This window comes from Schistocerca gregaria, chromosome X (genome assembly GCF_023897955.1).
Source record: "Schistocerca gregaria isolate iqSchGreg1 chromosome X, iqSchGreg1.2, whole genome shotgun sequence".
In the NCBI taxonomy this organism is placed as follows: Eukaryota; Metazoa; Arthropoda; class Insecta; order Orthoptera; family Acrididae; genus Schistocerca; species Schistocerca gregaria.
Window position 1 is genome coordinate 534175908 of NC_064931.1, and position 27173 is coordinate 534203080.

Consider the following 27173-nt stretch of genomic DNA (forward strand, 5'->3'; position numbering starts at 1 on the left):
GTAGCAGTGACCCATGAGGAAACTCTTCAGTTTCGATTTGAAAGCGCGTGGATTACTGCTAAGATTTTTCAATTCGAGTGGTAGCTTATTGAAAATGGCTGCAGCAGTATACTGCACACCTTTTTGCCCAAGAGTTAAGGAAGTCCGATCCAAATGCAGGTTTGATTTCTGCCGAGTATTAACCGATTGAAAGCTGCTTATTCTTGGGAATAATCTAATATTGTTAACAAGAAATGACAGTAAGGGATATACAGGGTGTTTTAAAAATGACCGGTATATTTGAAACGGCAATAAAAACTAAACGAGCAGCGATAGAAATACACCGTTTGTTGCAATATGCTTGGGACAACAGTACATTTTCAGGCGGACAAACTTTCGAAATTACAGTAGTTACAATTTTCAACAACAGATGGCGCTGCAAGTGATGTGAAAGATATAGAAGACAACGCACAGTCTGTGGGTGCCCCATTCTGTACGTCGTCTTTCTGCTGTAAGCGTGTGCTGTTCACAACGTGCAAGTGTGCTGTGGACAACATGGTTTATTCCTTAGAACAGAGAATTTTTCTGGTGTTGGAATTCCACCGCCTAGAACACAGTGTTGTTGCAACAAGACGAAGTTTTCAACGGAGGTTTAATGTAACCAAAGGACCGAAAAGCGATACAATAAAGGATCTGTTTGAAAAATTTCAACAGACTGGGAACGTGACGGATGAATGTGCTGGAAAGGTAGGGCGACCGCGTATGGCAACCACAGAGGGCAACGCGCAGCTAGTGCAGCAGGTGATCCAACAGTGGCCTCGGGTTTCCGTTCGCCGTGTTGCAGCTGCGGTCCAAATGACGCCAACGTCCACGTATCATCTCATGCGCCAGAGTTTACACCTCTATCCATACAAAATTCCACGAGAGACATTCGCTAACGATATAGTGCACAGGATTGATGACGGCGATATGCATGTGGGCAGCATTTGGTTTACTGACGAAGCTTATTTTTACCTGGATGGCTTCGTCAATAAACAGAACTGGCGCATATGGGGAACCGAAAAGCCCCATGTTGCAGTCCCATCGTCCCTGCATCCTCAAAAAATACTGGTCTGGGCCGCCATTTCTTCCAAAGGATTCATTGGCCCATTTTTCAGATCCGAAACGATTACTGCATCACGCTATCTGGACATTCTTCGTGAATTTGTGCCGGTACAAACTGCCTTAGACGACACTGCGAACACCTCGTGGTTTATGCAAGATGGTGCCCGGCCACATCGCACGGCCGACGTCTTTAATTTCCTGAATGAATATTTCGATGATCGTGTGATTGCTTTGGGCTATCCGAAACATACAGGAGGCGGCGTGGATTGGCCTCCCTATTCGCCAGACATGAACCCCTGTGACTTCTTTCTGTGGGGACACCTGAAAGACCAGGTGTACCGCCAGAATCCAGAAACAATTGAACAGCTGAAGCAGTACATCTCATCTGCATGTGAAGCCATTCCGCCAGACACGTTGTCAAAGGTTTCGGGTAATTTCATTCAGAGACTACGCCATATTATTGCTACGCATGGTGGATATGTGGAAAATATCGTACTATAGAGTTTCCCAGAACGCAGAGCCATCTGTTGTTGACAATTGTAACTACTGTAATTTCGACAGTTTGTCTGCCTAAAAATGTACTGTTGTCCCAAGCATATTGCAACAAACGGTGTATTTCCATCGCTTCTCGTTTAGTTTGCATTGCCGTTTCAAATATACCGGCCATTATATATATATATATATATATATATATATATATATATATATATATATATATATATATATTGAGAGACCAGTGTCAAAATATCCAGACTCGTGAACAGGGGTCGACTGGAGGTTCGTTAACTTACACTATTTATTGCTCGAACCGCCGTTTTCTGAGCCAAAAATATCCTTTTAGAATGGGAAGAGTTACCCCAAAATATAATACGATACGACATAAGCAAATGAAAATAAGCAGAGTAGACTAATTTTGGTGTCGAACAATCACTCTCTTCTGACACCGTTCGAAAAGTAAAAATGGCAGTATTAAGTCTTTGAACAAGATCCTGAACGGAGGCTTTCCACGACACCTCACTATCTATCTAAACACCTAGAAATTTGACCTGTTCAGTTTCACTAATCATATGCGTGTTCTGTGAAGAATTGTTTGTTAGAAACTGTAAAAACTAAGTCTTGCTGTGATTTAGCGGTAGTTTATTTTCTACAAGCCATGAACTTAGGTCATGCACTGCACTATTTGAAACCGAGCCAATATTGGACACAACACCCTTTACTACCAAGCTAGTGTCATCAGCAAACAGAAATATGTTAGAGTTACCCGTAATACATACTTCACATAAATAAGGAACAGGAGTGGCCACAACACTGACTCCTGGGGCAACCCCCAATTGACAGTACCCCACTCAGATCGCACATCACAGCCGTTATCAATATTGTGAATAATGACCTTTTGCTGCCTGTTGCTAAAGTAAGAGGTGAACCAATTGTGAGCTACTACCTGTATTTCGTAATGCTCCAGCTTCTGCAGCAATATTTTGTGACCACACCATCAGATGCCTTAGTTAAATAAAAAAAAATGCCAAGCGTTCGAAACTTTTTGTTTACAGTACCTCACAGAGAAAAGAGAATATAGCATTTTCAGTTGTTAAACGACTTCTAAAGCCTAAATGAACATTTGATAGCAAATCGTGTGATATAAAATGATTAATTATCCTTACATTAACAGCCTTTTCAATAACTTTTGCAAACACTGATGGCATTGATATAGGCCTAAAATTATCTACATTATTTCTTCCTCCTACTACTGGGTACTTTAATGGCTCAGGAAACTGACCACTCATAAAGGAAAAAATACAAATATGGCTAAGTACAGGTCTAACATGTGCAGCACAGTACTTAAATATTCTACTAGACACTCCATCATAACCATGAGAGTCCTTAGTCTTCAGTAATTTAATTATTGACTCAATCTACCTCTTATCTGTATCACAGAGGAGTATTTCAGACATCAATCTCGGAAAGGCATTTCCCAAGAAAGTTATAGGATTTTCTGTAGAAACTAAATTTTTGTGTAATTCACCAGGAATGCTCAGAAAATGATTGTTAAATACTGTACATATATCTGATTTATCAGCAACAGAAATATTTTTATTGCGAACTGTTGACCAGACACTTCCTTCACGACTAACCACGTGGTTTTAATTTTATCCTGTTAATTAGCTATTCTATTTGCATACCACGTACTCTTTGCCTTCCAATCAACATTTTTAAGCACCTTACAATACTGTTTGTAATGGGCTACTGTAGCTTGATTGTGACTACTTCTAACATTTTGATATAATTCACGCTTTGTTGTACAAGATATTCTTATCCCTCTAGTCAGCCACCCGGGCTGCCTATTACTGCTAGAACCCCGTTTAGAGCGTTCTAATGGAAAGCAACTCTCAAAGAGCATGAGGAATGTGTTAAGGAAAGAATTGTATTTAATTCTATGTTATCGGTACTATAAACATCCTGCCACTCTTATTCTTTGACAAGGTTTAAAAACTCTCTATTGCTGTTGGATTAACTTTCATACTATTTTGGTAATTAAATATGACATTGGTTTGAATACAAAAGCCTTTTAGTGTTAACATTTGTGCATCATGGTCTGAAAGGCCATTCACGCTTTTACTAACAGAACGCCCATCTAGTAAGGAAGAATGAATAAAAATACTGTCTATGGCTGTGGTACTCTTCCCCTGCACCGTAGTTGGAAAAACATAGTCTGCATTAGATCATATGAATTTAGGAATTCTACCAACATACTTTTTCTTGCACCATCACATACAAAATTTATTCTGAAGTCACCACATATAACTAGTTTCTGGTACTTCCTACAAAGTGAATTAAGAACTCTCTCTAGCTTGAGAAGAAATGCTCTGAAGTCGGAGTTAGGCGACCTATAAACAACAACAATTAGAAGTTTAGTTTCACAAAATTCAACTGCCCTTGCACAACATTCAAAAAGCTGTTCAGTGCAGTGTCGTGATACGTCTACGGACTCAAATGGAAGACTGTTTTTTATGTACATAGCCACTCCCCACTCCGCAAGGAACTCCACGAGAAACAGCCAACTTATCTATATCCTGGTAAAGAAAGCCTCTGAATTGTCAAATTATTTAAGTGGTGCTCTGATATACCAGCAATTTCAGAATCAACATCTATAAGCAGTTCACTAACTTTATCTCTAATACCTCTTATATTTTGATGAAATATGCTAATGCCTTCTCTACTTGGAAACATTACATCCTAGGAAGGTGAGCCCTTAGTTAGAGGGACTTCCTTTAAGCTGGTATACCTATCAGGTGCCTTCAATCTAAAAAAGGTGCAGTTCTAACACCAACTACTACAGGAATTTTTCCATGAGTAACTCCACCACCACCACCCACTACACTATCACCTATAAGCTTAGCCAGCCTCCCCTTCTCATACCTATTGTGGTGCAGGCCATGCCTAATGAAACCCGATCTGCTGATAGACCCAACTGGCACCACTGAGATGTGACCCATGCACTCTGTCATCAGGGCCCTCCCCAGGCCTACATTAACGCGCCTAACAGCCGCATTAAGGCGAGGCCGATCGTGACGCTGAAACAGTTGCACGAAATGCACATTAGTGCCACCAGTTTGAGTAGCTATCTTCATCAGGTCACCACCTACATCATATTCCCCGTCCCTATCAAGACTGTTCCCTGCCCCACCCACTTTCACTACCTGATCCTCCTTCGTAAAATTTCTACATAACTCCCCGATGCTCTCAGTCACTTGAGCCAATCCTGCACTAGGCTTCACAATGCTGGTGACATAGCACTCACTCGCCAACACTTCCTGCCACTGCTGGCCCACACCTCTACCGTGAGAACTACCTAGCAGCAGAAACCTCTTCCTTCTGCTATATTTTGCAACTAACCTATGCCTCCTAATTGCTCAATACTGCTACACGAGGCTCCTCTCCACTCAACTCTGACAGTTGGTTAAATCTATGGCATACAGGCAAAGTATAGCTTTCTGAATACCTTCTCCTTCTAGCTGTCTTCTTGCGAACTGCCAGTTCCCATTCCCCACCACCCTTTACCCTCCTCAGCCTATCTAGTTCCTCCTTGGCGAGTTGTAACTGCACCTGAAGGACACAGATATCACGCTCCTGCTCCTCTATCAACTTATTTCTACTTGAGACTCTGCTTTCCCAGGAGAGGACCTCACTAAAATGACCACTGGCTTCCCCACAGCATACAGCACCCCCCCCCCCCCGCCCCCAGTGATAATACTTTGAACAAATCCCACACAGTAACCCACTACTCACAAACCTACGACAGAGCCCACACTTCTCACTCATGGTAAAATTTTACAGATACTGAAAAGAATTACACGTATACGTTACCAAAGTTCAGTTACACCAGTAGAACTCTTCTATAAAGAGTTAGTTCTATAAACTAACAATAATTGTCTCGAAATTCACTGCCTACTAAGAAAGCATCTACTTGTATTAATACTACTACACCACAGCTAATATCAGTACCAACAAAACTTCACAAAATTATTAGCTAAATCCAAAAAACTCAAACGGTCACTGGAACACTAAACGAAGTTAAAACACTGAATGAAAATTTTACTGAAATATTTCACTAGAAACAACAACCAACGTCAGTTGAAAACTAAAGCACGAAATTTATTAAACGATTTCAACGCACAGAAAACTCTAAAACACACAGCGAGCGAACGTTTCCAAAAGAGTATTAAATCGTTATTTCGCCACAAACGGCACGAAACACCGCTGACAACTATTAAATTTAATAATTTAATAACAGCTACAGCTGCAGTGAACGCCGCGAAATGTAAACAGACTACTCAGTACTGTTCAATAAATTCCAAGAACAGACTCTTATGAGAGAAACTAAGAATATTCTTCAGGCCCTTGACAGTAAACCTATAGAGATCGATCTGATAAAAGTGGGTAACCATAATTCGCATATAAGCGTCAGTCTTTACACTCTCCATCTGTGAATGGAATGGGAAAATAGATGGTAAAGTAAAATGTACACTCATGGACTAGATGTGGGGTCTCTGGAAGCTTCGCTCAGTGCTTTAGTTTGGCGTGCAGTCTTTGTAGCACTGTCCTGCGGTAGTACTTTTCCGTTCTACAGTGTCCCCAAAGTAATAAGATCTTTTTACTTCATCTTTGCACAACAAATTTAGATGATAGATGAAACATTATGACACAAAATGAAGCTGAAGTGTGGCAAATAAATTCCTCATGTGGCCATCACCAGGGTCGGCCACGACGTGCCAGGAGCTCTTTGAGCTTGTCTATAGTTAGCCTGGTAGTCTGAACACTCGGGCCATCTTGTCGGAAACGGAGGCTGGCGTTCTCCACACACATCATTGCCCACAGGTTAGTGTCAGAAACGTTAGTAGGGAGACAAAGTAAGTTCTGGAACAAATTTACACGCTTATCCAACTATTGTACATCGAGAGCCAATTAACAAACAAGTACAAGCCAGACCAAATCGATGTCAGTGTTTCCTACAGCAACAGCAGTCATCTTACTACCTCTTACACTACGATCCGAATTGTCGCGCCGTAGTCTCTAGGTGGCATACCGACGGGAATTGCAATCACTCACCTCCTACATCGTCACTTCATAGTAGATGGATCACACTCCCCATAAAAATCAATGCAAATGAATTTGAACCTGTAATATCCTTCTGCCTTAGCTCATCGACTTGTCCCTTCTTAATGCTTGGGTTGTTTTCCTTAATATTCCAGCAAATTGGTGTGACCTGTGCAACTTTCAGTCTCCGGGTACGGATCTTCCGTCGAGCGAACGGTTGTATATGATTGTTAAGTATCGAGTTATTGTATCAGCAGACTCTGAAAGGAACCTAACTGGTATACAATCTGGACCGGAAGACTTACTTTTGTTAAGTAATTTAAGTTGGTTCACTACTCGGAGGATATCTACTTCTACGTTACTCAAGTTGGCAGCTGTTCTTGATTCGAATTCTGGAATATTTAATTCGTCTTCTTTGGTGAGGGAATTTCGGAAGGCTGTGTTCAGTAACTGCTTTGGCAGCACTGTCTTCGATAGTATCTCCATCGCTATAGCGCAGAGAAGACACTGATTGTGTCTTGCCACTAGCGTTCTTCAAATACGACCAGAATATCTTTGGATTTCGAGACATAGTTTCGTCGTGGAAACTATTGTAAAAATCTCGCATTGAAGTACACGCTAGATCTCGAGCTTATATAAAAGATCACCAGTCTTGGAGAATTTTCGTCCGTTTAAATTTTTCATGCTTTTTTCGTTGCTTTTGCAACAGTATTCTGACCAGTTTTGTGTACCAAGGAGGATCAGTTCCGTCGTTTCTTAATTTATTTGGTATAATTCTCTCATTTGCTGCCGATACTATTTCTTTGAATTCCAGCCACATATGGTCAACTCTTACACTGTTTGGAAGGAGTGGAGATTGTCTCTCAGGAATGCGTCAAGCGAATTTTGACTTCCTTATTTGAATAGGTATATTATTCGTTTATTTTTGGAGTATTTGGGGGTCACAATATTCGTTCTCGCTACGAAAACCCTATGTATATTAATCCCTGTATCCGTTTTGATGCTAGTTATTAGCTCAGGATTATTTGTTGCTAAGAGGTCAAGTGTGTTTTCACAACCGTTTACTATTCGCGTGGGCTCATGAACCAACTGCTCGAAATAATTTTCAGAGTATGCGTTTAGCACAATTTCGGACGATGTTTTATGTGTACCTCCGGAATTAAACATCTATTTTCGCCAACATATCGAGGATAAATTAAAGCCACTACCAACTATAATTGTATGAGTCGGGTACGTGTTTGAAATCAAACTCAAGTGTTCTTGAACCTTTCAGCAATTGTATTATCTGAATTGGTAGGTCGGTAAAACGATCCAATTATTATTTTATTCCGGTTTCCAAAATGACCTCTGCCCATTCTAACTCACAGGAACTATTTACTTCAATTTCGCGACAAGCTAAATTACGAGCGGTGCCCAGAAAGTAATGCACCGCATTTTTTCTTTAACAATTCTTCATTGACCATAATGAGAATTAAACACACGAAAGAAAGGTATTTTATCTACACACCCAATTTTTACACGAAATCTCCATCCGATTCTATAGCCTTCCTCCAGCGCGAAACAAGGTCGTGTGTGCCCTGTCGGTACCAATCCGTGTCCTGGTGGCGGAGCCAGTGCTTCACTGTGTGAATCATCGTCCTCAAAATGTCTTCTCGAGTCGTAATGCGTCTGTCGTCGCGAATGACAGCATCAGCTCGCTGTAACATGTCAGATGTGACAGCCGTGGATGGTCTCCCCGACCGCTGCAAATTGTGGAGCTCCGCCGAACCGCCTTCTGATGACCTCACCCTCCATGCCCAGGGACTAATTTTACTTCTTTCGACAGCAGATGCTCCATAGACTTTGTACAAGCGTTTGTGAATATTCCCTACAGTTTCTTTCTCTGCACTGAGAAATTCAGTGAAGGCACGTTGCTTGTAACTTGCATCAACTACAGACGCCATTTTGAAACTGTCCTGGAGGTGCCGCGTGGTCAGAGGTGCCTTGTCACAGTTCGCGCGGCTCCCCCCGTCGGATGTTCGAGTCGTCCCTCGGGCATGGGTGTGTGTGTTGTCCTTAATGTAAGTTAGTTTAAGTTAGCTTAAGTAGTGCGTAAGCTTAGGGACCGATGACCTAAGCAGTTTGGTCCCATAAGACTTTACCACAAATTTCCAAATTTGTCCTGGAGATACGCAGTCTGTTAGGAGTGATGGAAACTTGACACGCTCACTCAGGAAACTTCAAATAACCCATACGTAACGTTTCGCATACATAGCGTTATTTTCGGCAGAGAAAAAAAATGATGTGCATTGCTTTCTGGGCAACCCTCGTACTTGTAACAGCAACAAATACGCCAACGCCAGCTGTGTTTAACCCATGCATTCTGAACACCGTTAGGTTCTTCGCAAAAATTTCGGCTGAACTTATGTCTTACTTTAGCCAGCTTTCACTGCCTATAACGATCCAAGCATCAGTCCTTTGTTTTAGCACTTGGAGCTCTGGTACTTTTCCAACACAGCTACGATAATTTACAACTATTATACCAATGGTTCTTGTATCTACGTTCTTCCTGCGTTCGGCCTGCACCCTTTGTAGCTGAAGCCCTTTTTGTGTTTTCCCAAGACCCTCTAACCTAAATGAAACCTCCCATTCCACGCCACACAGCCCTGCTACTCGTGCAGCCGCCTCCTGCATGTGGTGGACTCCTGACTTATTCAGCGGAACCCGAAACCCAACCACACTATTTTGCCAGCCAAGGAATCTGCAGCCTGCACGGTCGCAGATTCGTCTGAGCCTCTGATTCAGACCCTCCACTTGGCTCTGCACCAGAGGTTCGCAATCGGCCTGTCGACTATGCTACAAAAGATCAGTGGGGATGTAGGATTTTTCATATTTCCATCTGCTACTGCATACTGGCCTCCTGTTGGTGGACGAGAGGGCACTCGCCACCTGCACCTTGCCTGCCTTTGGGCGACGGTGGTTGCATGGTCCAGGCAGCGGCTCTTCACTGACACAAAAGACCATAATGCCCCCTGACCAAACCGAGCACAGCTACGTAGGGCGACCACACACACACTGGACCATCCTCCACACCACTATCACAATTGCCCACTGCTCTATTGAAAATATTCATGTCTTTTCTTTCTTTTCGCTCTGTTTCCTAGTGAGGGCATAGTAGCATCCGTCGAAACCACCACTACTCCTAATAATAAGCATGACTGCCATGGAAAGTATGCTTGACAATACGTATGGTTCTGACTTAAAGAGACATCTAAAAATTTTTAAATTCTGAAGAGGCAGAACAGCAGTTTCCTGACTTCGTTCTAGTTGGTTTATAAGCAACCCTAGCAGTGGATATACACCGACGATGCCTTTGTAGGACATCGGAATGGTGTAGAAGGAAGTAGTTTTATCATTTTAAAGTTAGTTGGGTAGGAAACATGAGGGGTGGTTGTATGACTGATGTTGGACAAATATCCTGCATTAGAGTATTAAGAGCATTACATTCCGCATAACTAATATTTCGGATACCATATGGTATTAACAATATAGCATTTTTAGGTGCAGAACTGTGTAGCCATAGGAGCGTGTGTTTATGCTTTACGATAATTTCTCTCATGACGGTACCTTCCTGGTACTGGCTCCAGACACTGGAATAATAGTTCAGAACTGACAGTACGGTGGGTGCTGTGGGTAAGTTTGGTGCAGAATAGTCTTCGCTGAACAGTAGTTACTGTCACTGCTCGATCTTTTCCTTCATGCAGTGTGGAATGTAATGGGTGTAGGTCCCACATACTTCTGGTCACATGCAGATTAAATCGACGACCATGTTGCATGGAGGACTGGTCAAGGACAATGTGGGGGGATGTATCAATTTCTGACTTTATCCTATAAATGCGAGAAAACTCTGTGACTCCTATCCACACAGGGATAGATGCCAGTTGTAATCATAAATTCTGCACTATGATTGATATGCTGAAAATTAAAGATATCCTAACTGCATTGGTATAGGACTTTGTCTAGTATACTGTAGTGTATATGACCAAATGGGCGTACTGCAAAGTACTCCATCTGCATTCATAATCTAGTGTATGGTACTTGCAAAGTTGATGTGTGATTTAGCGATGATACAAAAATTGGGAAGCATTCTGCTGTGTCACTGGCTGGTGTTTTAATTATACACTCAAGGAAATTGAAATAAGAACACCGTGAATTCATTGTCCCAGGAAGGGGAAACTTTATTGACACATTCCTGGGGTCAGATACATCACATGATCACACTGACAGAACCACAGGCACATAGACACAGGCAACAGATCATGCACAATGTCGGCACTAGTACAGTGTATATCCACCTTTCGCAGCAATGCACGCTGCTATTCTCCCATGGAGACGATCGTAGAGATGCTGGATGTAGTCCTGTGGAACGGCTTGCCATGCCATTTCCACCTGGCGCCTCAGTTGGACCAGCGTTCGTGCTGGACGTGCAGACCGCGTGAGATGACGCTTCATCCAGTCCCAAACATGCTCAATGGGGGACAGATCCGGAGATCTTGCTGGCCAGGGTAGTTGACTTACACCTTCTAGAGCACGTTGGGTGGCACGGGATACATGCGGACGTGCATTGTCCTGTTGGAACAGCAAGTTCCCTTGCCGGTCTAGGAATGGTAGAACGATGGGTTCGATGACGGTTTGGATGTACCGTGCACTATTCAGTGTCCCCTCGACGATCACCAGAGGTGTACGGCCAGTGTAGGAGATCGCTCCCCACACCATGATGCCGGGTGTTGGCCCTGTGTGCCTCGGTCGTATGCAGTCCTGATTGTGGCGCTCACCTGCACGGCGCCAAACACGCATACGACCATCATTGGCACCAAGGCAGAAGCGACTCCCATCGCTGAAGACGACACGTCTCCATTCGTCCCTCCATTCACGCCTGTCGCGACACCACTGGAGGAGGGCTGCACGATGTTGGGGCGTGAGCGGAAGACGGCCTAACGGTGTGCGGGACCGTAGCCCAGCTTCATGGAGACGGTTGCGAATGGTCCTCGCCGATACCCCAGGAGCAACAGCGTCCCTAATTTGCCGGGAAGTGGCGGTGCGGTCCCCTACGGCACTGCGTAGGATCCTACGGTCTTGGCGTACATCCGTGCGTCGCTGCGGTCCGGTCCCAGGTCGACGGGCACGTGCACCTTCCGCCGACCACTGGCGACAACATCGATGTACTGTGGAGACCTCACACCCCACATGTTGAGCAATTCGGCGGTACGTCCACCCGGCCTCCCGCATGCCCACTATACGCCCTCGCTCAAAGTCCGTCAACTGCACATACGGTTCACGTCCACGCTGTCGCGGCATGCTACCAGTGTTAAAGACTCCGATGGAGCTCCGTATTCCACGGCAAACTGTCTGACACTGACGGCGGCGGTGCACAAATGCTGCGCAGCTAGCGCCATTCGACGGCCAACACCGCGGTTCCTGGTGTGTCCGCTGTGCCGTGCGTGTGATCATTGCTTGTACAGCCCTCTCGCAGTGTCCGGAGCAAGTATGGTGGGTCTGACACACCGGTGTCAATGTGTTCTTTTTTCCATTTCCAGGAGTGTAGAAGAACTAGTAAAATTGCTTAAATTGATCATGTTATCAACTACGGTGTATATTACACTACACCGTCCCATATCAATGATCTCTTTCCCATCCCATCCATCCACTGGTACACATTTGATTATAACTTAATGATTGACTGTCACCACATGATGGAGATCGAGCAAGAGAGAGAGAGCCTTAACGGAATACTGGATATCTGCTACATGGGATTAAATGTAGAGGTCATCATCTTTAGACAATTGTTTGGAAGCGTTCCTCATAGCTGCAGACTTGTACTATTTCCATATGCTGTGATGCCATCCACATCTTGTTTCACCAATAAGATACCAATACCACTTTATATGTCTAGTTCCTTATGTGCATAGTGAACAGCACCTTTTGGCAATGATCAATATCGGAGCAATAATCATGTGCATGACTGAAAAACGAGGAAACAATGCTCTTCGAAATGGAACACTGAGACATCTGCTACCCTGTCGCCGTGGAAGATGAGATTAACTATATACCGGGTGATCAAAAAGTCAATATAAATTTGAAAACTGTATAAATCACGGAATAATGTAGATAGAGAGGTACAAATTGACACACATGCTTGGAATGACATGGGGTTTTATTAGAACCAAAAAATACCAAGTAAGACAAAGCAAAGATGATGTTCCTTACAGGAAATGCTGAATATGTCCACCATCATTGCTCAACAATAGCTGTAGTCGAGGAATAATGTTGTGAACAGCACTGTAAAGCATGTCCGGAGTTATGGTGAGGCATTGGCGTCGGATGTTGTTTTTCAGCATCCCTAGAGATGTCGGTCGATCACGATACACTTGCGACTTCAGGTAACCCCAAAGCCAATAATTGCACGGACTGAGGTCTGGGGACCTGGGAGGCCAAGCATGACGAAAGTGGCGGCTGAGCACACGATCATTACCAAACGACGCGCGCAGGAGGTCTTTCACTCGTCAAGCAATATGGGGTGGAGCGTCATCCTGCATAAACATCGTGCGTTCCAGCAGGTGTTTATCAGCCAGGCTGGGGATGATGCGATTCTGTAACATATCGACGTACCTCTCACCCGTCACGGTAGTTACAAAACCAGAATCACGCATTTCCTCGAAGGAAAAAGGCCCGATAACGGTAGATGTGATAAATCCAACCCATACCGTGGCTTTCTCGTCGTGCAATGTAGTTTCCATGAAAGTTCTAGGATTTTCGGTAGCCCAAATTCTGCAGTTGTGGGCGTTGACAGACCCTTGGAGCGTGAAAGGAGCTTCGTCGGTCCACAACACGATACTCAACCAATCGTCATCTCCCGCCATCTTTTGAAACGGCCACACCGCAAATGCCCTCCGGTTCGCCAGGTAACAATTCATGATGCCGATGGATTTTGTACGGATAGCATCGGAGGGTACGCTTCAGTGCCAACTAAACAGTAGTGTATGGAATCCCGGTGCGACGTGCGACTGCACGAGCGCTGACTTTCCCATGTATAGACGAACCCGCTACAGTCTCCATTTCTTCGTGAACTGTCTCTGCAGCATTACGCCTTGTGCTCGGTCGGCCACTACGGGGTCTATCGTCTAAACAACCTGTGGCTTCGAACTTCATTCTCGCCACAGCTACATTTGTCAACGGACCTTTACCCGTTCGAATCCCCTTCTTATGGTGTTCTTATGGTGATAGGATCGTAACGCTGAACTAGCACATTCCCCATTCTGATAATACAGCTTCACTAAAAGCACCTTTTCAGGTAACGTCAACATGCTGCGACTGATTCTCTCTCTTTTTTTTCCCTTTATTGTTAGTTTCATACCTAAAGAATCTGGTAGGCTGTCAGCGGCATGCTACGCCGCTCTTCAGCTATAGTGTTGACAATAACAGAACACAGAATGGAGAATCAGACATAGTGACGTGCAAAAAATAGTGGTCACAGATACACAAAAAACTCGGAGCCATTCACACTCGACGATAACGACACTGAAAACACGTTGACACGGCGCACATAACACTGATGAATCCTACGGCACAAGTGAATGTAGAAGTGTGACGGCGGACACTAAAAATACAAAACGACGTCACACACACGTGAAACTGCGCGAAAGTCCACAGATCGTGTACGAGTCCGGGGACCTGCCAAGGGGGAGGAAAGAGGAGTGGGAGGGAGAGGGGTAAGCAAGAATGGCGGAGGAGACCAAGGAAAAACGGAGGAAGGGCTGGAGGGGAAGCCTGGGGGAGGAGTGGGGAGAAATGGAGGAGGGAGGGAAGGGGGGAGAGAAGGGAGGGAGGGTGCCCAAAGGAGCAAACACAGGAAGAGGGAGGGAGGATCAAAGTTGGTAGGAGGGGTAGATGGAGGGGAGGAGAGCATCATCAGGCAGGGGGAGCTGGCGGAAGCCACCTTGGGAGAGGGTATGGAGCGTGGAGATATGGAGACTGGGCGGGACGAGGAAATACAGGCGCGGCAGCAGGCTGTGGAGAGAGGATGGATGAGACAAGCGGGTGGGGAGGATCGAGTTTACAGAAAATGAACAGGATCCGAATTCTTTCAAGGAAAAGGAGGAGGTGGGGGAACGGAATGAGGTCATACAGGATCCACGTGTGGGAGGTGAGACGAATGCGATAGGTGAGGCGGAGAGCATGGCGTTCAAGGATCTGAAGGGATTTATAAAAGGTAGGGGGGCGGAATTCCAGGCTGGATGGGCGTAACAAAGGATAGGGCGGATGAGGGATTGATAGGTGTGGAGTATAGTGGAGGGATCCAGACCCCACGTATGGCCAGAGAGGAGCTTGAGGAGACAGAGTCAGCAGCGTGCCTTAGCTTGGATTGTCCGGAGATGGGGGGTCCAAGAGAGGCGACAGTCGAGGGTGACGCCAAGGTACTTAAGGGTGGGAGTGATGGCTATAGGATGGCCATAGATGGTGAGATAGAAATCAAGGAGGCGGAAGGAACGGGTGGTTTTGCCTACAATGATCGCCTGGGTTTTGGAGGGATTGACCTTGAGCAACCACTGGTTGCACCAAGCGGTGAACCGGTAAAGATGGGATTGGAGAAGGTGTTGGGAGAGCTGCAGAGTGGGGGCAAGGGCAAGGAGGGCGGTGTCATCGGCAAACTGGAGAAGGTGGACGGGGGTGATGGTGGCGGCATGTCCACCGTATATAAAAGGGACAGAAGGGGGGTGAGGACGGAGCCTTGGGGCACACCGGCGAAGGGAAAAAGGCGTAGGAGTCCGTGTTATGGATGGTGATGTAGGAAGGACGGTGGGAGAGAAAGATGCCGATCAGACTGACGTAGTTAATGGGAAGGGCGAAGGTTTGGAGCTTGAAGAGAAGACTGGAATGTCACACATGGTCATAGGCACGTTCGAGGTCCAGGGAGAGGAAGATTGCAGAGCGACGGGAATTGAGCTGTTCGGAAAGGAGATGAGTGAGGTGGAGGAGAAGGTCGTTGGAAGAGAAGGACGGCCGAAAGCCACACTGGGTAACGGGAAGGAGGCGGTGGATGCGGTGGGTGAAGATAGATTCCAGGACCTTGCTGAAGACCGAGGTAAAGCTGATGGGACAGTAGGAGGAGACAGCGGACGGCGGTTTACCAGGTTTAAGGAACATCAGGATATGGGAGGTTTTCCACAGGTCGGGGTCGTAACCGGTGGACAGGACTACATTGTAGAGCCTGGCTAGGGTGGAGAGGAAAGAGACAAGAGCTTCACGAAGGTGACGGTAGGTGACACGATCGTGACCCGGAGCGGTGTTGCGTTTCATGCAGAGTGTAGCAATGAGATCCTGTGTAGTGATAGGGGCATTGAGGTCTGTGTGTGCAATGTTGTCCAAGTACTGGAAACCAGGTGCGAGGGAAGGGACAGAGGTGTCAGTTCGATCGCAGACTTCGGGGAAGAGGGAGTAATCGAACTGGGGATCATCGGGGATGGAAAAGACATTGGAGAGGTATAAGGCAAAGTGATTGGCCTTACTAAGGGTGTCAGGGAATGGGTGATCATCATGGAGAAGAGGATGGTAGGTGGATGGGTTTAGTTCCGGTAAGGCGACGGAAGGCTGACCAGAACTTGGACGAGTTTATAGGTAGGGTGGCATTTAAACGGGTGCATGTCTGTCGCCAGTCCCGGCGTTTCTTAGTCGAGAGCAAATTTCGAATGCGTCACTTGAGTTGCCGGTGGCATCATAGTGTGTCCGGGTCACACGTGTGGAGGAAGGCATAGTAGAGACGGCGGGATTCACGGAGGAGGAGAACAGCCTGTGGGCGTTAGGTAGGACGGTGGGGGTGGATGGCGACAGTAGGGATGTGCGCCTCCACGGCCTCAAACGAGGTCTGCTGGAGAAAGCAGGCAGCATGGGCTGTATCGTCAGGGTGGGGGTAGGTGAAGGGGTGGCTATCGACCTGGGTGGAGATTGTATCCCGGTAGGCATTCTAGTCGGCATGGGAATAGTCATGGACGTACTTTGGGGAAGGTCATTACGAGGATCGGAGCAGGGGCGACGACCGTATGAATCATTGAGGAGGACAGGGAGATGGTCGCTACCAATAGGCTTCAGGACATCCAACGTTATGCGGCCAAGGAGGTTAGGGGAGGAAAGGAGAACATCGGGAGTGGAGTTGGATTCGGGACGGGTGTGCTGGGGGATGGGGGTGATGTCGCCTTGAAGGGAGGAGAGGAACCGATGCAACCGCCGTAACTGGGCGGCGGAACGACTATGGATGTTGAGGTCGGCGGCGAACACGTAGGAGGAGAAGGTACGGTCAATGTCAGAGAGGACGTCAAAGGGAATAGGGGCGTTAGGGCGGACATAGATGGTGGCGCAGGTGACGGTAAGGCCAGGGAAGAAGAGACTAAGGATCAGGTGTTCGGTGGGATCGGGAAGGAGGGGTAGGAGCGGAACTGGGATCTGGCAGTGGTGACCAATAGCAACTCCGCCACGTGCAATCAGGAGGGGATTATCGGAGCGGTGAAGGAGGTAGGGCGAAGTGTGGACGGTGTGGTGGGGTTGGAGGAAGGTTTCATGGAGGAGGAAGGCATCCATGCGGTGGGTAGCAAGGGGGTGCAGGAAGAGGTTCTTGTTGGCGGGAAGGGAGCGGATGTTGTTGAAAAGGATACGGTGCTGTCGCACCATGACAGGAAATTAGACAAAGGTGTCAAGACAGGAGAAGGTGAAATGGGCCTGGTTGTTGGAGTAGGTGGAGTACATATTTAAGTGGAAAACGGAACGGGCGGCAAGGGATATCTGTTGGAGGGTGTGGGGGCGCTGGAACTGGTGAACATTTTGGAGGATGACGGTGAGAAATCTGATGTTGTCCTCAACGGTAAGGGGTGGGCGAAGGGAATTGCCAGGAGGGGTGGGGGCGTCCAGAGGGCGGACGGGAATGGTGAGTTCTGGAGCGGTAGGAGGTGGTCGGGCCTTACATTTCTGGGAGTAGGTAGGATGAGGGAGGTTACAGGTATAACAGGAGGGGGGGACTGGAGATTGGAGCACTGCCATAAGAAATGGGCTTGCTAACAGTGCGGGCAGGTGGGAGCCTCGCAGCACTCAGATATCAGGTGTGCATTATACTGCAAGCACCTCTGGCAGTGGAGGTATTGAGGAGGGGAACGGGAGGGGTCAAATTTATAACGTTGGTTAAAGAGGAGAGCACCCTCCTTCAGGAGACGGTCTATGGAGGGGGCGTGCTCAGAAAAGACCCAATTAAGGCGGGTGGGGCTGGCAGAGTTATGGATGCGGCAAACCGCATGCAACTCCAGATGGGGATGTGCCAGAGGGTCCGCCAACACCTCCTTCTCCGTGATCGTCAGACTAAGCCGAGTGATCACGGCGATGAGGGTCGGCGGGTGACATGGAGGTTGGGGTTGGCGGGAGGGAGGCAGGGAAGGGGCAGGAGTGAAGGCGGCATGAGGGCCAAAGCAGGTGACAGGGGTGCAGGAAACGAGATCTGTGTGAAGGGTAGGGCTGGTGGGGGAGATGATGACCGAATCACAGCGAGGAGTGAGGAGGGAGATGAGGGCACTGGGAAAATGCTAGCAAGGAAGAGGGTGAGGTTCTGGGCCTCAAGAAGGGAGGGATCAGGACGGGAGAAGAGATAGGGGTAGAGGGAGATGGAGGAGGAGGAGGAAGGGGCAGGCCAGGGGCACAGGGGGAAGTGTATATGATGGCAGTGGTGGTGGCTATAGAAGAGGTGGTGGGATTTGACATTATGATAAGGGGAAAAACATAGGACAAAACAAAGAAGCAAACGAAGGATGGGCAGGGCGACGAGAGACACAGAGTAATAGGGGACGGAGAATGGTGAAGGACGAAGGAGACTGGGGGCCAAGCCCAACTCTGCTGTCGCTGGCGCGGGGGAGGGGGGCGACCTGGCAAGCTGGCCTATGGGGACACCTCCCCTGCTGCTGGCTGCGACCGCTGGTGGCTATGACCACTGGTGGCTGCGACCGCTGGTGGCTGCGACCGCTGGTGGCTGTGACTGCTGGTGGCTGCGACCGCCGGTGGCTGCTGGCAGAGACCGCTGCTGGCTGCTGACTGCTGGGTGCTGGCGGAGACCGCTGCTGGCTGCAGGCTGCTGGCTGCTGGCTGCGAGCGGGGACCGCTGCTGGTGGGGACCGCTGCTGGCTGTGGCCTGCTGGCTGCTGGCGAGGGACCACTGCTGGCTGCAGGCTGATGGCTGCTGGCTGCGAGCGGGGACCGCTGCTGGCGGGGACCGCTGCTGGCGGGGACTGCTGCTGGCTGCAGGCTGCTGGCGGGGACCGCTGCTGGCAGTGACCGCTGCTGGTTGTGGGCTGCTGGCTGCTGGCGGGGACCGCTGCTTGCTGCGGGCTGCTGGCTGGGACCGCTGCTGGCTGTGGGCTGTTGGCTGCTGGTGGGGACCGCTGCTGGCGTGGACCGCTGCTGGCTGCAGGCTGCTGACTGCTGGCGGGGACCGCTGCTGGCAGTGATCGCTGCTGGTTGCGGGCTGCTGGCTGCTGGCGGGGACCGCTGCTGGCTGCTGGCTGCTGGCGGGGACCGCTGCTAGCGGGGACTGCTGCTGGCTGCTGGCTGCTGGCTGCTGGCGGGGACCACTGCTGGCGGGGACTGCTGCTGGCTACGGGCTGCTGGCTGCGGGCTGCTGGCTGCGGGCTGCTGGCTGCGGGCTGCTGGTGGGGACCGCTGCTAGCGGGGACCGCTGCTGTCTGCTGGCTGCTGGCTGCTGGCGGGGACTACTGCTGGCGGGGACCGCTGCTTGCTGCTAGCTGCTGGCGGGGACCACTGCTGGCGGGGACTGCTGCTGGCCTGCGGGCTGGTGGCGGGGACTGCTGCTAACGGGGACCGCTGCTGGCTGCAGGCTGCTGGCTGCTGGCGAGGACCACTGCTGGCGGGGACCGCTGCTGTCTGCTGGCTGCTGGCGGGGACCACTGCTGGCGGGGACTGCTGCTGGCTACGGGCTGCTGGCTGCGGGCTGCTGGCGGGGACCGCTGCTAGCGGGGACCGCTGCTTGCTGCTAGCTGCTGGCGGGGACCACTGCTGGCGGGGACTGCTGCTGGCCTGCGGGCTGGTGGCGGGGACCGCTGCTAACGGGGACCGCTGTTGGCTGCAGGCTGCTGGCTGCTGGCAGGGACCACTGCTGGCGGGGACTGCTGCTGGCTACGGGCTGCTGGCTGCGGGCTGCTGGCGGGGACCGCTGCTAGCGGGGACCGCTGCTTGCTGCTAGCTGCTGGCGGGGACCACTGCTGGCGGGGACTGCTGCTGGCCTGCGGGCTGGTGGCGGGGACCGCTGCTAACGGGGACCGCTGCTGGCTGCAGGCTGCTGGCTGCTGGCGGGGACCGCTGCTGGCTGCGGGCTGCTGGTTGCTGCGGGGACTGTTGCTGGCTGGACTGCTGCACGTTGACGGGCTGGCTGGCTGGCTGGCTGGCTGGCACCTGCAACACCTACCGCTTCGATTGGTACCGTAATGGCACAATCGAAAGGCGGTATTCAAACGAATTACCGTCGGAGATGGTGATTCTCTCTCTCATTACAGCTCCTTTTATACACGATTGTCATGCGCAGTCACTGTCGTTTTGCTGTCCAGCGCCATCTGTCGGACATTTTGTTGATTTTTTTTTCTTTTTGTTTCTAAAAAATCCACATGTCATTCCAAGCATGTGTGTCAATTTTTACCTCTTTATCTATATTATTCTGTGGTTTATTAAGTTTTCAAATTTATACTGACTTTTTGATCACCCGGTAGATCATCACCTTTGGATGGCTGTTTGTAAACGCTCTACAATGTTGCAGACCCATCCAGTTTCCCTATGTTGCAATGTCTTCCACATTTTTGTCAATGAGAAACATCGGCTCTGTGTTTTATTTCTACCATCTTGTGTGTTATGGGACCTGCATAGTTTACTCCATGCGATGTTTACCATTCGGTGAGAGCAGTTCCTGAAAACATGTTATTGTCGTTTTAGCACCTGAAAAGATCTTGATGTCATGGTAGAAAAACAACGTGTACGGTGATATACAAAGCTATATTCACACACTGCTCGGATGTATTACAGCTAAAAATCAATGTATTAAACTGCTTATGAAAGAACAACACAGGACCTCTCTCTTGTGATTTTGTCACATTTTATATGTAATATGATCCATGTCAACACTCAAAAGGTATTTGTTTTTCGATATATGAGAAGAGAGAGATGTGGTAAAATCTTATAGGAGGTTCTATTACAAAGACTGGTATGACTGATTAAAGTTTGGATGAAGATAGATCATAGTTTTTACCTACTCTGAATGTTACAAAATAACGATGATGAGTGCCCTCGAATGTACTAAATGACTGTGTAGATACTGATTTTATGGGTATTTCATATGTCTGAAATGAATGTAATGACCTTATGCATGACGCTTAGTAATTTTAACATGTGGAATGTTCTCAATCAACACCGATTTTTCTTATGAAAGTAATAGGACTCGAATATATCTATTCTCATGGATCCATGTCTATTTTTATTATTATCAACATGGTTGTATATTTAAAAATAAGTGTTACCGCAAGTCCTGTGTTATTTCATACTTCATAACCTCAATTTATAAAGTAGACAGCACGTGAATTATAAACCATTGTGAGACGTATAAATGATAGTGTTTTTCCCAACATGTGAGTAGATTGCATGAAACATGCTGCTCTGTGATGATGAAATTACTTACGAACCTGGAACACAGGAATCTGCTGCTATTGCAAATGATTGTCTGCTGGATGACAGAAGCTTTACATACAGATCGTTATAAACGTGTTATGGAACAAGGAAAAAAAGTGAGATGTCATCACGCATGCAATATTTGGTTTCGATGTATCAGAGGAATTTTATAGGGTTCTCTACTAGGGGATGTTAGGAGGTTCTGTTACAAGACATGCTCTCACGATTTATTCCGGAAACGCCCGTGCAATATAGCATCTCATTGGTATATCTGGACGTGCCATAGTGCACAAATAAGAGCAAATTCAATGCATCTGTAGAACATTTGGTCGTGAGTTATTTGGTACATTCGAGCACAGTGCTTTACTATATCGTCTGACTAATGTGCTGTTCTATCTTGTACGTAAGAATTGCTCACACGAAGGACTATCTCGCCCCTTTCAACGGACATCAACGGACATCAACGGACACAAAATAGCGAAACTGGGATGATGATGTGCCACTGTCATGGATCTTTAAGAGTATGAAAAGAGGTGTGATAGGGGCAAAAGGATGCCTTGGTTTGTTGCTATTACTGGAGAATCTAGACAATATTCTCACCAAATGCCGGTAATATAACTTGCATCGAAGGTGTTACGCTCTTTTTCAGGATGAATTTAAATGTGCCTATATCTCCTACACAATCGTTTTGCAAAGTGTTTTTAGATATCTGCGAGGATGTAGCACTATCGAAAATAATGTACAAATGGTTGAAATCGAGGCTTCGTGATTGATAATATGCATGTGTAATCTCTTTATGTGTGTGTGTATAGCTGTCACCGGTGGATAGTTGCGGTTTGAATGAATAACTTGTTAACTGTTCGTCTATAAATTAAGCTACCGGGGATGTGCACTCTGTAGGTATGGAGAAGGGAAACTTTCACGTTCCAGAATGCTAAGTGCTGTCGACACTCTGTCAACTAACGAATAACTTATTACTAAGAAAAGATATATACCTAAAATATATAGTTTTTAGATGTCCTGAGAGTGTTTTGGGAACGTATCAGAGTTGAAAGGTGTAAAGAAAAGTAGCGAAGCTCATCTGGTAAGCAATAAGGGCATATACTTTTGGGAAGAATATCAGAGGAGCATCAGCAATCAACTCTGTACACGTGTCAACTCCCTGTTGCTGATACTCATACAGTAGAGTGGAAGTCAGATGGACGTGTAGAACTGTGCCAGACTTGGAGTTTCCATCAAGTTCATTGGTAAATGAGTCTGCAGACAAGCTCTCTGACATGTTGTAGCAGTACACGGGTTTATTTCCAGACTTTAAGTTTCCAATCCGCCCCACTCATTGAGCCTCATCTAGGTACGAGATGAGTGCTACTATACTTTTCATGATCCCCCATGATGCAAAATACTTGCATGTAGATAATGAAGAGGGGAATTCTTAGAATATTTAGTAGGTTGGTGTATAGGACACGCAAATATCTTTGTGTAAAATCAAACAACGCATATGTATGCCAGCAATATGACCATATGCATACGGCAAATTATCAAAAAAATATAGAAAAATGACATCGAAGAAAACCTGATGTATTTGTGACAAATTCATGGGAAATACGTAAAATTGATGGAAATGCGACGAAATATGTAAAATTGCGAAGAACTTGCAAATTTACGTAAACTGATAGAGAATGCCTAAAATTAGAGAAAAGTACCATGGATTGCAGGGACTTGAGGTGGGGTAGGGGTGCCCAGACACTAAAGACGGAGAAAAGCTAACACAATATTAGGTTCTGCATTCAGTTTTAACCCTCCCCCTGTAAACTATGTGAGTTTTTGTAACACGTACTTCAACAAAGGCGATATAAACACCCACAGAGGCCCTTATTAAATCAGGTAAAACATATGTATACCAATCCAAAACTGTATTTTCACACATGTAGTCGAATATAGATATTAAGGAATTAGGGTTGGTCCCCACAAGCAATGTTATTCCTTAAGTATTATGGAGAAGAACCAATGCGTTTATCTGAGTTAAGCCATTCCGTGAAGTGTTCTGTAGGAGAGTTGTGTAATGCTACGTATATCAGCTTTAACAGTGTTGGTGTGTCCTCTAGAGATATGGTCTTTGGACGAAATTGCTATATTATCCTACACATGATCAAAAACTACGTAACATCAGAACAGGACTTTTGTGTGCAATAGGAATGCTACCAGAGCCGTGGTGATGCTACCGTAAACAGCAGTAAGTTTAAATCTCCTTTGGCTACTGATCGTGGGGCTTACTCCCTTGTAAGAAGTTGCTGATTCTTCGTGTGCATTTTCGTGCAGCAGGGCGTAGGTGGTAACTCAATGTATCAGCTATTGAAAATATTCATGTCTTTTCTTTTTCACCGCTCTGTTTGCTTGTGAAGCATAGCAGCATCTGTCAAAACCGCTACAACTACTAATAATAAGCACGAGTGATATGGGAAGTGCAATTGAGAATACGTACATTTCCAACTCGGTATGAGATGCAGTGTGTATTGCAGTACATCATCCCATATCGACGGTGTCTTTCGCATCCCATTCGCCACTGGTACGCTGTTCATGCCAGCAGGCGAAACACTAGATATCTGCTACTTGTCACTGTAGAGCATGGGATTAAACGAGGAGGTCATCTTCAGACAGTTTTTTGAAAGTGTTTCTCACAGCTGCAGACTCGTCCTATTGCCGTCCACATCTATTTTTCGCCGATGAGGTAACAGTAGCTCTTTTTAATTCTAGTTCCTTACGTGCATAGTGAACAGCACCTTCCAGCGATGATCAACACCAGAACAGTATTCATGTGCATGAATGCAAAATGAGAAAACAATGCTCTTCCGAATGGAAACTGAGACGTGTGCTGCCCTGTCACTGTGGAAGAAGAGATTAACTGTTAAGCTGGATAGCTGTTTGGAAACGCTCTACAATGCTGCAGGCTCATCCAGTTTCCGTATGTTGCAATGTCTTCCGCATTTTTGTCAATGAGAAACATCGCCTTTCTACCATCTTGTGTGTTGTGGGAGCTTCACAGTTTACACCATGCGATGTTCAGCTTTCTGTGAGAGCCAGATGATGAAAACACGTTAATGTCGGATTAGCACCTGACTCAGATCTCGAAGTTATGGTAGAAAAACAAAGTGTATGGCGATGTACAAAGCAGTAGACACTGCTTGAATGTGTTACAGCTGAGCCGGCCGCGGTGGTCTCGCGGTTCTAGGCGCGCAGTCCGGAACCGTGCGAGTGCTACGCTCGCAGGTTCGAATCCTGCCTCGGGCATGGATGTTTGTGGTGTTCTTAGGTTAGTTAGGTTTAAGTAGTTCTAGGGGACTGATGACCACAGCAGTTGAGTCCCATAGTGCTCAGAGCCATTTGAACCATTTGTTACAGCTGAAAAACAATGTATTGAACTATTGAACTGCTTATGAAAGAACAACTCAGTGTCCCTCTCTTGTGATTGATAGTCTGTTGGATATGGTCTTCGTCCAGTACAGGCAACAAAACTTTACACAGATCTGTGGAATCGACTTCGACTACTGGCCACCTGTCCCAATGGAACAATACATGTGTATGTAATATATTCGAGCTTAACAAGCAGACAATATTTGTTTTCGATATATGACAAGATCTTGTAGGAGGTTATATTACAAAGAGTGGTGTGACTGGTTAACGTTTGGATGCAGATAGCGGTTTTCACCCACTGGGGATGTTAGAAAACAATGATGTGGAGTGCCCTCAAATGTACTAAATGACTGTATAAATGCTGATTTTTACCTGCATTTCATACGCCTGAAATGAATGTAGTCACCTCGTGCATGACTGTTTGTAGTTTGAACATGCGGAATGCTCTCTAACTACACAGATTTTGCTTATAAAACTAATAGAAATCGTCTGTATCTATTTTCATGGAATCATGACTGTTTTTATTATTATAATCTTGATTAATTGTTTAAAAATAGGTGTTACCGCAAGTCCTGTGTTATTTCACGCTTCATGATCTCTATTTAGAAAGTAGATACCACCTGAATTATAGCTCATTGTGGAACCTAGAAATGATAGTGATTTTCCCGACTTGTGAGTCGATTGCATGAAACGTGCTGTTCTGTGATGATCAAATTGCTTACGAATCTGGAACACAGGAATCTGGTGCTATTGCGAATGATTGCCGTCTGGATGACAGAAACTTCACACACAGGTCTCTAGACGCGAGGTATGGAAAAAGAAGATGTCTGATAGCATACAGCATTTGGTTTTGACATATCATAGGAATCTTATTGGGTTCTATAGTAGGTGATACGTGATGTTAGGAGGTCCTGTTAAAAGACATGCTCTCACGATTTGTTTAATAAATTCCAGTGCTATATAGCATCGCATTGGTAAAATGTAATCTGTCATAGTGTACAAAACAACATCGTCCTCTTGAATTACAGATTGTTGTTGTCGAACATAAATGATTGTTTTGCTCCGATAGGTGAGCAAATGGCGGAAAGGCTGTATTCTGTAATGTTATTTCTCGTGTTTGAAATGTTTGTATTACACATGTGCATGTCAATTTATTTATGGATACTCATTTGAACGTGAGGGATGCTGTCAGGCCGTGTAATTTGTCCCTTAAGCTGAAAGAAATTGGTTCACATAGATGTCTCTTCCTCAGAGTTTAAATTCTAGCTTTTTCTTTACTCTGATGACGGTTTTGAAATAACAAGGACATTCTACAGTGATCGGTAGGTTTCACCGCAAGATGGTGGAAGTTATTTTTTCGTTCTTACGCGGGATGGAGATGTATAGGATTTGTGAAGTCCGACCTCTGCAATTTGATATTCTCTAATCGCCGGCAGTGCTGCAGTTTTTTTCTCACTTTGTTGGATGTCACAAAATAATGGGAGGCGGCGGGGAGAGAGAGATGTGAATTGTACGATGCTGTCGATCGTAAAATCTAAACTGATTTAGCTCATAAAACTAAAAGAAGATAGACTGCACTAATTTTCGTGGAAAGAGGACATTATTATCGTCGCGATTGTGTTTTCCATTTTAACAGATGTTTGCTTATAGGGTGCTTTGACGTTGAATACAATTGTTACAGTGAAGTGTTCTCAAACTCAGAACGGTGATCGCTTGCAGGAGCAGTCTGGGGGATGGTCTAGTGTATGTGTGTGTGTGTGTGTGTGTGTGTGTGTGTGTGTGTGTGTGTGTGTGTGTGCAGGGAGTGTTGGGGGGGGGGGGGGGCGCCCTAGACAGCTGTGCTGTGGCCAGGCTGCAGTTACATTTTAGACAAACAAGCAGGTTGTGGCCGTCATTTATCTCGCTTTGGTCAGTGGGCGTTACGGTCTTTTGTGTTTGTGAAGAGCCACTGCCTAGACTGTGCAACCGCCGTCGCCCCAAGGCGGGCAGGGTATGGATGGCGAGTGGCCGCTCATCTGCCGGCAGGAGTCCAGTATGCCGCAAAGAAGGGTGCAGCGTGCGGTAGCCGTTGGACATTTGAAAAAAGCCTGTATCCCCATCATAGGTGAAGGGAGAGAGGTAGAGGGAGGGCCTCTGATTTCGTCAGTTCAGGACCGTACATCGGGAAGAACATACGTTCGACTGCCGCCCCTTTGTTCTGTGGCAATATTTTGGGATGACGATTTTCCCTAGTCCTCCATACATCTGTTGCATCATGACCCATTGATTACGAGTGGTAATTTTTCCTCTCATGACAATTTCAATGTGAAATTAGAACAGTGAAGCGCTTTCCATCAGTTGTGGTACCA